This window comes from Anopheles nili, chromosome 3 (assembly GCF_943737925.1).
Source record: "Anopheles nili chromosome 3, idAnoNiliSN_F5_01, whole genome shotgun sequence".
NCBI lineage: Eukaryota > Metazoa > Arthropoda > Insecta > Diptera > Culicidae > Anopheles > Anopheles nili.
The window spans coordinates 29,172,653-29,185,898 of NC_071292.1; the positions used below are offsets into that span (position 1 = coordinate 29,172,653).

General features: G+C 42.5%; 1 protein-coding gene across 1 annotated transcript in view; it reads right to left on the reverse strand.

Moving 5' to 3' along the window:
- The window catches only part of LOC128724016 (uncharacterized), a 65,973-nt gene that overhangs the window by 11,508 nt on the left and 41,219 nt on the right, over window positions 1-13,246 (reverse strand). The gene's annotated exons all lie outside the window — the stretch shown is intronic.

Below are 13,246 nucleotides of genomic sequence, written 5' to 3' on the forward strand. Positions count from 1 at the left end.
AATGCTACTTATCTAAAAAGTCATTATTTCATGGAACATAGCATACACCAAACATCATGCATCCCTTGAGAATGAGTCAAGGTCAAGTTTAAGTACGGAGTAAAGCTGCTTCCGGTATTTATACGAGTGCAGCTGGCACTGCAACGCCATTGAAACGAAGATGGCAGTTAATCTTACGAGCAGAACAAAAGGAGCACCGTTGACAACAGAAGCATCCTGAAAGATGCTGCCATCCGGGAGTGAGATCCTTGGCGCGTGGTTGCAACAGCGCAGTATCGATTTTTCTTCACCCACAACGTCAACCACATTGCCCTAGATATCTTCCTGCGAACAAAACGGCAGGCAACTCACAATGACACATATCACAGTTGAAATGTTTCGCATTTGTGGCACCCGTAGATGTTGGAGGAGTAAAATAAAAATTGATTGAAATCTCCTTTTTTCAAGGTAAGCTTTTTACAGCTTTATTTAACTTTTGTATCGTGTGGTCCAACTTCGGAATACCGACATCGAATCACGCGTAATCGCTTAACCAAGTGTACCACCGCAAGACGGATAAAGAAATAAGGATCATCCCAAATTCGGTGCTAATGCTCGACGCTTAATTCGTTCGCTTTTCGATTCGGATTACGCGGAGTGTTCACACATTCTATCGGATAAGTGGGCGCTTTGATCCCGGGCTTAACCGAAAGGGAGAACTAAATTAAGCATAGCGCACTCGGCGTTATGGTTAGCAGCCATTGCTCCATTCGAGACAAACTCGGTGGCCCACGACGGCCACGGAGCAGAGTGGTGGTTTAGGTTTCGGATGTCTCGTTCCTAATGGATTCGCAGCGATAATCTCTCCATGGCACCCCGAGAAGTGTCGTCTCGCAACCGATGACACCCGCGGGGTCGCTGGGAAAATAATTTTTCCTTCTAATGACGCATCGTTATCGGCCACCACCCGTGCCGGCTGGGAAATGACGGCGGCATTCGTACCGCAGCTGTTACGTTTGATGCTAGAATGCGAAATCCATCCATGGTGGCAAGTAACTTTTTAAAAAAGTCAAAAGCCCGTATAATGTCGCTACGCTTTTCGGTTTAAAAATTGTCTTTCATAAAACACACTTTCGAGTACATTAAATTAAACACACAACAGCGCACACCAAAGCAAGGTCAACTCGACCCTCAATAGGGGGTAGCAGCAGGTTCCTCGTCTCCATGGATGGCTATATGACGACGCCCGGCAATACCAGACGCCTTCATAAACCCAAACGATAAGTGTCACTCGAGAAGATTGGAAACCGTTACACAATCTTCCGCACCTAATCCGATTTTAATATCCTTTTATCCTCGTTACGTATTGTAGAGCGCGTGAGTCGCAGTACTTGAAAAAAAAGGTGCAATACAAAAGTTGGGGAAAATTAAAAAGTGATTTTTGAATAGCGAAAAGTAGTAGCAGACACTTTTGTTGTAAACTACGAGGAGACTAGACGAATGGTAGCCTTCATTGTGATGTAATATTGATAGGTCAAAGCAAACACGTTTGCCCGATTACGCGTTTAATTATTTGTGTAAGTATGCTACAGAGAGCACGTGGTCCCAATAGCATGCGCGTCAGAATCAAAGTGCGCCATGGAAAACTCGACGAACCATATTTATAGGCAATCATAAAATTTGGATGCACAAACAAAAACATCGCATGCGGGGCCAAATCGGACCGTTTGATTCTATGTTTTGAATGCAAACAACCCAACTGCTATTAATTGTGCTCATTTCTCTTTCGTATGTCAAAAGGTTGGGTAGTTCTGAACGGATGTATGTTTTTAATATGAGCTAAAGATAATGTTACTACCGACAGGGGGATCGTTCGAGCACAAATCAAACCGGCAAATTTTAAAAGAGTTTTCGTCGCAATCAAAAATATGAGCTAACTGCAACATTAACAGGAATATCCAGATAAATAAAACAATATCGAATGGCAGAGCGGACTACTTACAAACTGTTACTTAAAAGCATGGTATTAAATAAACATGTCGTTGCTGTTTTTTCTTTATTTTCATATAACGTTTGAGTCATGACTTTACGCTAATGTTACAAGATATAAGGCTAACACAAGTTCAATATTCGGGGTTAACGGTGCGCTGAATAACAGAATTGCAGTGAATGCATTAGACCCCATTAGCAGATGTAAAATGATGTATTTTACCGAAACGAACACCCAACACAAAACGAACATTGAAACCAGCAATGCACAAACGATAATGACATAGTGAGCTAGACCTTTTGGTGTTGATCATGTTTTAATTTTGAAATTAAACTTGCTCCAAAATGAATTCAGCTGCGAATTATTCTACATAATGAGCTACAATGGCTTACAATTTTCATTTCGTTACTATTGGTGAGTGCGGCAAGACCATGGTGAGAGTGTTTTATTGGTTAGTATTGTTCCTAATATCGGTGTAAATTACTTTCAATATAATAATCACTATACGTACCATTTTTGTATTAGGGCTTTGGTAAATCTTTTAACACTGGTCGCATCTGTCTGGTGTGGTCACACTCCAACGAAGATCACATGTGATGAGGATTATGCATGCACGGTCAAACACCTAACACTAGAGCAGTTAGATAGTCTATCGGTTCTCCGGTTCAAAAGATATAGCGTGCTCTGGCTAGTAGATGCTAAGTTGCCCACACTAGCTGTCTCGGTGCTAGAGCCCTCAGTGATCCAATTAAACATCGAGAATAGTTACATTCATCGAATAATCCTACCCGAGAATTGCACTCTAAAGGGTCTTACATTAAAAAACACGGATGTATTCACGCTAGAGGCTTCAAGGAACACGCTTCTTTGTTACTTCTTTGTAGAGAACAGTGAAATCGTTTCATTAACGTCGTCACTTGCAAATCTGACGTCGGTGCAAATTCTTAGCATACGGCATGGTCGAATGTATACGTTCGATTTTGAAGTTATATGTAGCTTGAAACGGCTGAATGCTGTGGAGCTGATCAGCGATCGCATCGAATCAATCTCATTAAATATTCCCCAAGATACATCATGCTCGAATGTAAGTGAGCTCGATTTATCCTCCAACAGCTTGACTACAATATACTTGTCGCTGTTCAATCACATGACGATGCTGAAAGAACTCAGTCTGTCGTCGAATAAGATCAGTCGATTGGACGGGTTTCTAAATTTGTCTAAATTGATCGAGCTGGATATCTCCAGCAATCAAATCAAAACCATCAATCTTTGTGCGTGGAACGTCAGCTCGATAAAGAACCTGTTCTTGGCTAGGAACAAGATCGATCAAATGTTCGATTGCATCGAACAGTTATCTTCCCTCAAGACCCTGGACATGTCTTATAACAGGCTTATTATGCTGGACTTGACACCATTTGCAGGGTTGTCACTGTGGAGTTTAAATTTATTCTACAATCAAATAGCAAAAATTGAAAATCCGCATGCTATATTAATGGAGACGTCCGTAATGCTGTTTGGGAATCCAATAAACAAGATGCCAGAACGAACCTTAAGCTAAAATCTTAAACGTGCGAATCGAATGCAAACAACGAATCATGGATGACAAATAAATAAATTTAATAGCAACAGCAGCAATAAATGGACTTTTCAGCAACAGTTCGGATTTATTTCTTAATTGTTTGATAAATCAACAGAAACAAAGCATTCAAAACGTAGCTGTGATTATCACTCAAAAGCAATTTAAATTAGTACATCATACACGAGTTGATTTTATATATATATATACATTTTTTTCACCCGAATGTTTAGTAACACAAGATAGTTGTCTATCTACAAGCGTTGCACTGTGAATATTTACCTTCGGCGACATTGCTCACACAGTTTGCAACATTTGGGGCTAAAAATACTCTATCAAAGCTACAATCAATTGGATTGCAGTGCATTTGCAAGGAAGAAACATTCACTGAAATGCTTTGAAGGTCGAAGTCTTCAATTAAATTGCACCCAGCGTTGATATAGATTATATTGCTTGCGTAGGGTACCGCTAAAGATCGAATCTGATTGCCCTTCAAGTTGAGCACCTGAAGTGTGAGTGTGAAGTTGTTCAATGTGGCATTCGATAGTTTATTATGATCGACATTCAATAGAAACAAATCTTTTAGAGTGGCTATTCTAGCCCAAATATCGGTGCCTGATATTGCATTTGACGATAGTAGCAGGGATTTTACATTTGGCATTACTTTTTCTAAACACTCGGGAAATTGTTTTAAGTTATTTAATTCAATTTCAACCGTAGTTACCGCACTTAAATTCCAACCGCAGCAGTTCAACTGCGTTAAGCGATTAACAGATAATTTCAAAATCATCAAACTGGAAGATTTCAACTGACCGAAAACTTCCTCGAGCATATTGCTCGAAAAGTCCAACACTTCCAGCATCCTAATGTAGCTAATAAAATCCAAATGTACCGTTTTTAGGCGGTTTTCAGACAGACGAAGCCCCTTTAGACTAGGAAAATCTTGAGCTGAAAATGAGATTAGTTCAAGGTGCTTAATCTTGTTTTGGCTTAAGTCTAGCTGCTCTAGATGCTGCAGTTTCCTAAATGGTTGTAAGACACCCGTTTCAATAGGTGAGTTACTTATCTTAATACTTGTCACTTCCGTTAGATGTGCTAAGCTGCTGGGGACACTTGTAAACCAGCATCCATTTATCCACAACCACTTAAGATAGGTATTATTTGCTACGAATATTATTTCACTAAGATGCGTTCGTTCCATCATCAATTTAGAAATATTGGCATGTGACGGCACAATGACACTACGAACAAAAGATCTTTCGATATTGATGGAGCTGTGGAATGATTTATTGATGCTGATCATACCGAGGTTGAACGAGCATGCAATTAAATTGACAAATTTCAACCCTTCCGTACGGGTCGGTACATGATTCAACCAAAAGAATACTTCCTCCTTGGGGTTCCAATTGCTCACGGTACATGATTTGTCCATACAACTAAACTGAAATCCTAGCATGGATATAAACATCGACAGCAACAACAAATAAACACTGAAATAAGACAGCACAATCAATAAAACTATCCTTTTTAAATCACTGACGTTATAACACACACAATATTTTACGCATAGTTGAAATGAGGTTTGCTTCAAGTGAGGTGGAATACAATCGATTTGATGAAGTTTTCTGCTACAAATGTATTACACTATGATGTCTTTACATTTATGGTTCTATACGTATCGTCGCCAGCTGATAAATTTAAAACGTATTAGAATATTCGAAAGATTAGGTAGCATTTTCATTTACCCAAAAACCCCACAGCCCAACAATAAACAATAACCTCGATTATAGCGGATGAAATCACCCATTGCTACAATGAATTACGACACAATTTTGATACAAATAGTAGGTTATGGCAATAAATTGCTTTTTCGAAACATAACACAAGTGGATCTCTGAAATCTGCATGATTTAATGGTACACCAGATCAAGCTCCACAATCATCCACACATGAGGAATGCTCGAAAAAAAATTCTTTCAAATGGCAATCTCCTTTTCTATTCATTGGTGCAGGTAAAATCTCGTATCCCTTTTCAAAAAAACAGCCACTCCTTTTTCTCGTATCGTAAATTTAAACCAAATAACCAGAGGTCGTTTGGGTTTTTAATATTTTTTTATATCAATCAAAGTAGAAATTTCATTCGCTAAGTTATTATTTGCTTCGCGCATTTATTTCGCGTATAGTCCGATGCCCAGAAAAATTATATCCTAAAGCTCAATCAAACGCAAACGTTCAATCAAACGTTCTCACATTTCCTGCCGTAATTGGTGGCCGTATACGACATACGACTTACGACATAGTAGGCAATTAAAATGTGATCATTGATTTTGCTAAATGGTACATGTTTCTGTTTTTGTTTATGAACCATACGCTTTTAGGTTTTGCAACGTGCTTATCATGCAGGTTTCCATCTCAAAATTTTAGATATAATCACTGTTGTTGCCAAATTTTTCATTAGATACCGTTATTAATTCTTCGTTACATGTCACACTGCACATTTTCATTGCGTGTGCACGACACCTCGGTTCTTTTTTCGATAAAGTATGCTCTACCGAAGCTACAATCCAACGGGTTCATAAACATAAACAACTTGGTTAAGTTTGTCGTAATTGTACTCCAATCGAGATAATCAATGCAATTGCAACTAACGTCTATATGCAAATTTGTGGATGGAACATACGGCACTTCTAGTCTGCTTATTTTGTTATCTCTTAAATTCAGTACTGTAAGGTTTTTCGGCAGCGTGCGATTGTTCAATGTAATATGCGAAATTCTGTTGTATGACAGTGAAAGGGTTCGAAGTTCTGATAACCCACCAAATTTTTCCATCTCATCCATGTGAAGTTGGTTGTGAGCGAAGCTTAAGTGAGATACTTTTAAAATCACACTTTCCATGCACTTTGGTAATTCTGCTAGTGCGTTATACTCCGCAAATAGCTCAACCAAGTTCGAAATCATCCATTCGCAGCAATTCAGCTCGGCCAAACGGTTGAAAGACAGATTGAGCAATTTTACGCTTTTGAGGACGACCGTTCCGACAATCTCACTGATCTGATTGTGAGATACGTCGAGCTGTGCGAGAGCTTCCATCGAGCTGAACAGGCTCATGTTGATGCTACGCAATTGATTTTCCGTTATATAAATATCGGCAAGTACTGGGTTATTCATCAAACCGGTACTGCTATACAAAGAATGTATCTTATTTTTACTAACATTTAACATTGTCAGGTTGTGCAGCTTGCCTAGTACTGCCAGATTGACCGACCGTAGCATCGCGTTAGTTATTGTAAGTTGCTGCAGTGTCTTTAATCGACTAAGCGATTTGGGGAGGGACGCTAATTCGCTTTTGTCGATCTTTAAGTTTATCAAACTACAATTTACGCCGAATAATATCGATCTGAGATGCGTGTTAGCAAACTCTACGGTGGAGAAGCCAGTTCCATCGTAAAAGATGAAGCTACGCAATGGAGACGCCCGCACGCTCAGCGTCGTTAACATGGAGGAGTTGCGCCGTGGTACAAAAAAGCTGTTAAACAGATCACTAGTGACGCTCGTTGCAAACAGATGAACCAGTTCGATCACAGAGTGTTCGTTGGGAATATGGTCCATAACAAACATTCCTTCCTCACTCGGGTTCCAGTTAGATATCTTGCACGCGAAATCCTTGTCACATCGAAACTGTAGCGCCTCCATTGGGTATACTAATAGCGATTGCAACAACACACTTAAATGGAGGATTTTAGGTGTCAAATTTCCACAAAGGAAAGACATATTGCCGAACAAAACGAGTGGACTTACTCCACTATACTGCTAAACAGCCACTAACGCCACTAACTAACGAATTGTGATTTATTTTATCTATCCTTGTTGCATTTTCGTTCAGATTTCTAGTTTTTCCACCTACAAGTTAATTGAAATAAAGTACCTTAACTACCTAGTATGATTGAATTACGATCATTACTCGAATAATGGTGTTTTTATTACACTGATCATTAACATATGATCCTAGTTGTTAAATTTTCATGGGTTGTGATGCTTTTTTATTACACCGTGATGAGTTAACGGATTAAATTAGCTCATTTCGTTGTTTCGTTGTTTACCATCCGGCGGATACATTATTCATACGCTAATTTCACTCCATTGAACTTCCATAAACTAATTTCACTCAAACAAGTCCATGTTGATAGTTTTCAAACGATATTGTGACAGAAACAGTTCCTGATTGCTCGGAAAATTGCGCGTGACTGATGTAGCTAGATAAAGGGGCATGATTTTGTTCTCGTTTAAGCTCAGATGCTCCAGACAGTTGGCAATTTGAATAGTATTTGCTAACGACATCACTCTGTTGATCAAACTAACATAAAAATGTGCTTCAAATAACATTCAAATGTGCGATTGTTGTACAAAAAACGAAAGACCGCCCCATAACAGCAACTACTTGTCAAAGCAACAATAAAACAGCAAATTCTCGATTTACAATCAATGAATTCAATTTAATTTAATCGGTCAGCTTAAGTGTTAGAATTTAAATTAAAAAAGTTCAATAAAAAATATCAACAGATGGAAAACTACTCGACAAGCAAGCAAGGATAAACAAACGATTGTAAAGTAACGCGTTTGATGCTGTGATTCGAAAACAATATTTGATTAGTGTTTTCATGAATTACTGCAGTGAATGGAAAACAGTGTACACCCCAAATAAATCCAAAAGTGCGAAATTAGAGAGAGATTAAACAAGCGAATTGAGGAAAGAATTCATTGGCTATTGAGAAATACGAGATTAAAATTTAGACTCCTATCGTTTCGATGTGAAAACGCGCTAGCCCACCGAGCAATGCTGATAGTCCTGTTTCGCCTAGCTACCCACCACTGAACATCGCCCGATGAGAAGATTAATGTTTAATTACCACCGAGTACATCAATCACAACACACATCGAGAGTTGGGGCGCGCTTCGTTGCTCCGTTCGCTGCAGGTGTTCCCGAACATCGGTTGCCGTTATTTATCCGCATTAGAATATGTGGTTTACTTCCAGATGAAATGAGAATTAATTGCATCCGTGCCATTTAAAGCGAACTGAGAGCGCTCGGTGCTAGATGAATTGGGACGATCTCTCCCATCGCCGGGAATTACCGGGTGTGAATAGATTCCGCCGGTTACAGTGATGCAATTGCGAGGAACTTGAGAACGCAACAGTACTCCATCACGCTCAGCAAACTCCGTAACCGATGGGCATGCGTATTTACTTCATTCGCACGATCTAGGTCTTGCTGAAGAGGTTGCGTAACCCCCGTACAAACGGTCACAATGGAATTCACCATTCAGATACATTCACATAATTCGCAAAAGATTCTCTTTGCGAACTGGCATTTGATTGGCGATGAAATTGGAAACCAATCTCTTAAAAAAGTTAATTAAAGAAAAGTAATAGCTTGCTTGCAACCATTTTCGACATGGGAAATGTACATCAAAATCTTCGACAAACACGTATTATTGCGATTACTTCCAGCCTTCAGCTGAGTCTCAGTTTATTAAACAGATTTAGTTAATCGTTTCCTCAAACAAACGTGTCTCGAGCAGGCAGGTATTGTACAACTTCCAGGTATTTCTTGACGTCAAACAGCTCATAAAATCACCCCAACCGAACGGCACTACACATCTCCTTCCCTAGCAAGGACAGCCTGCGTCTCGACGGAACTGGCCAGCGGTCGAATGCCGGCACGTGTGCGAAACGTCCGATTGATGGTGACCTTTCCGGGCGGGTACAGTCCCGGATTGCGCAACAGTTGCTCCCACTTGTGCCAACCTCGCATCATCTGCCGCAATCGGCACTTGCCGTTGATGAACACCGTCTGTATGCCAGTGAACGTTATCGGGCAGTGAGCCAGGAAAGCTGAACCATCCGTGTTGCATACCAGCACTCCGGTAGCGTTACCAGCTCGCGGGTACGGCACAAACACTCGTCGGCAGACATCTCCACGGTACGCGCCAACACTCCGTATCAGAACTCGTGGGCTTAACCGACAAGATCTTGCTCTGCGGCTACACGAGCGTGTTCGCGGATTGAAGAACCGCTTGCCAGCGCAGGACATCTCCGTCGCCTTGCCGTTCTCGCACACGTAGTACCGATTGCAGGATGTTTCGTGCTCTAGCCGCAACCTAGCCACGTCCGGTGGACAGAGGTAGTCCGGTGTGGTACTCGCGTTATAGCAGCTAAACCGCGTGTCGACAGCATCACGTGCGGTTCGAACGGTTCTGCCACCCAACAGGATGCTCGCCAACACGAGGATCTTAACCGCGGCCACACTAGACATCGCACCGGTGTTAACGCATCGAGTTCTCTGCTTAATAGACACCCGGTTCTGTTGCATCGTGGCTGCCACTGCGATAGTGACCCCATTCTGGGTCGTGAAAAGCTTACGCCATTGAAGTCGGGCGATGGACGACTGCTTTCTTGCTGGGCGTTTTCCAAACACCGTACACCGGCACGTGAGGTAGTCTGCTTCGAATAGCTGGAGCTGCCCAAAAGCCTCCTTACGACACGCAACAGCTGACGCGAATTTCCCCGAGGCCACCAGGCACCTGGCGGACCTGGTGTTCGCTTTGCTGCACCTTTTACGGGTTGGTTGTTTTTTTTTATCAATTTTTGTTTTGGAGTTTGCTCGCATTCGAATATGCCCCACCGATATCGTCCGTTCTCGGTAAAAGTGGTTAAAAATAAACCTCCTTGCAAGCTGCATTCACCAACACCACCATCCGCTTTTGGGAGCAAAAACAGACAGCCTTGCTATCGTGTACCATTATTGAAGCGATAAATTTTATTCAATTAAACAATTTATCGCATGAATTGTCTTCACCCGCCACCGTTATCACACAGGCTGAACAGCGCACCAGATGTGTGCGCCATCGGCCCAACCCAGATAATCGATCGGTCGTGCAAGATGTGAACCCAGAAACTGTGCCTTTGCCACCACGTGTGACCAGCTGATACTCCGGTTCGGGCCACCCTGCTGCCTATCAACTGTCATGCGCATCGATTATCCGTCGCAGGTCAAGCAGGTCCTTTGGTTCGGTTCCTCACTCGTCCAAGGGGGGGACAGACTACTTCTGGCTGAACCGGCAGGCGGAAGAGCTCATGCGGAAAATATGCCATTTATCGATTCATTTGGTGGTTTTGTAGTGGAACCGGCGTTGTCATCATGCCGAAAAGCATATCCTAAATTGGCGTGTTTGAAAAATGCTAAACGTTATGAAACAAACTGCTACTTAGCATCAGCTAATCCCTTCTGGATAGACGCAGAAAAAGCTCAACTGCCTTCTCGGTAACCAGGATCGAGCATCCTAACTTCTGAACTACAACTACAGTCCCCAAGCGTTATACTCACACAAATACGTCCCAATATAGGCACTCACTCGTGGCACAACATAAAATGCCTTTCCATGTAAGGATTGATGATCCATTTGCTTAATGTATTGAAGGACGAAAACTCCGTGTCCGGCTGGCGAATGCATAAAAGCCCTGATTGCTTGTAAGCGGTGCTGACAGAAACGACGCACCATCAGCATTTATTTGGCGTGCAAAGCAAGGAGGGCAAAAGCAACAAAAAAAAAGGAAACGACCCCAGTTTACCGGCCAATACCAACGATAAGGATCATTGAATGCGAGAATCATGTTGCTCCTGCCGGCGTTCCCGGAACGCGCCCATTCGTCCCGTCAAGAAGCGGCAGCAAATTATGCGCATCGCTAACCACGATTGTGTGTCCTTTCGCAGGATGGTGCCAAGGATTCGTTGCCGATTCGCTTCGGCCAACGGCGTGTTCGTCCGGGTTTCGGGACGCTAGTGGCCAGTAAGTCACTCCAAAGTGCACCGGGTGCAATTCGAACAGGAATATCTGTTCGGGGTGCACACACTCACAAAAAAAGAGAACTTCTCAGCGCGTGTCAACGCGACCTCTTTTAGACCGCACGTGAACGGAAGAACGCCAAAGGGCACACGCCGTGGAAAACATAATCAATCTTGCATCGCATCGGTGCCACTCCGGTGGTTTCCAATCACGTGCCCTTAGCTAGCTGGCCCGGACCGGAACCGGACCGATCGTCATCGATATTCTCTGGCCACCCCCACTACTCTATGACGGTGTCGCTTCCGATGTACCCCCGTGGGACCTTCCAAAGCTCTCCATGGATGATGAGATTGGTTCCGATTTGCGTTTGCCAGCGATGGGTTCGGCCGATTCCCGAGATTGCCACATTTGTCGGCTAAATATTTGTCAGCTGACTTGCAGGAACCGACCTCGGGTGGCAGCTTGGAGTCGAGTCGGAAACGTGACTCGCTGCCAATCGTCACTGACTGGCAGTTCTTGTCCGTGTCGTTGGGCCGAGTGTGCCGTCCCCAGGGGGTCGATCTGGCCCTGTCATGCGCGAAAAGGTTACCAAACGCTGTGGCCTTCGGTTGGGACACTATGGGATGGATGCATGGGTTTGAACTTTCGGCACAGCTGCTTACGAAAACATCAATCTAAAACAAATCTCGATAGATGAGTACCGTTCACTGTACACATGCACAACGTCAAGCTTTACGAAATTGAAATGAAAATACATTTTTCGTTTCTTTTTGATATTATCGCGGATCAATTGGAATAGAGCAAAATCAATATAAAATGATACGATGATCAAAGGAAATCATAAAGAAAATTAATATTTTGTTCCAAAAATGCGCTGAATGAAATGAATAAATCAACAAAACTAGCATGAACTAAGTTCTTCACGACACACCAATAATTAATGTAATTAATTACCGAGGAAAGCAACGGTTCATTTGTTAATCCCAAAACCAACAACACTTGTGCAGTTTCAGGAAATTAAACCCCACAAGCAATGCATTAAAAACGCCTACAGCACATTCATTAGCACCATCGCACTGCCCATAGTTCAGTTCCGACAGTATAGTGGAAATATCACACAGCACCTCGAACCGGGAGGTCACGGTCGAAAAAGGAAAGCGCTTTATTTCGCGCTATATTATATCCCAGCTCTGGTGCTAGCGCACGTGCATCCGGAGAACGAGCCAGCGTGGTTTGAAGATGAAACGGAACAGCGAAAAAAAAAATAATACGTACATCAACCACTATCGATTGAAGGGGAAAACGGAACAGGAACCCGAGTTCCGATCGACCGGGGTGGTGTTTTATCGAGGGTGCATCGAAAGCCCGGCCCAACAGCCAATCACAGCGCGCCTATCCGTGATCCTATTTCACCCAAATCGGATCGCGGCACATGTGCAACCGTTGAGGCTGGTCGGAAAATTATAACAGCGTGCACTGCAAAGAGAGGCCAAAGTGTTTCGGGACGCGTGTAGTTTCCTAATTCTCCTCCGTTGTCCTGCAAACCCACGCAAATGTTTTGCATGCCAAATGTTGGATGTTTTGAAAATCAAAATGTTGTAATCAACATGCAGTTTGCACGAGAGAAATACGCGTACAGTTCTGAATTACATGGAATCCAAACACGAATAACTAATGAAACCAAAATCTATATCGAAACGGTTGCTGCAAGAATGTCCAAATATTGCACATTCCGTACATCTCTGGCCGTCCGGAAGCAAAACATGTTGCATTTGCATGCATGGTAGTTTTAGCAAACAAAAACACCCACATTCCGGTTAGCACCAGCTGCGTTGGAGATGAAAACTGAATCGAAAA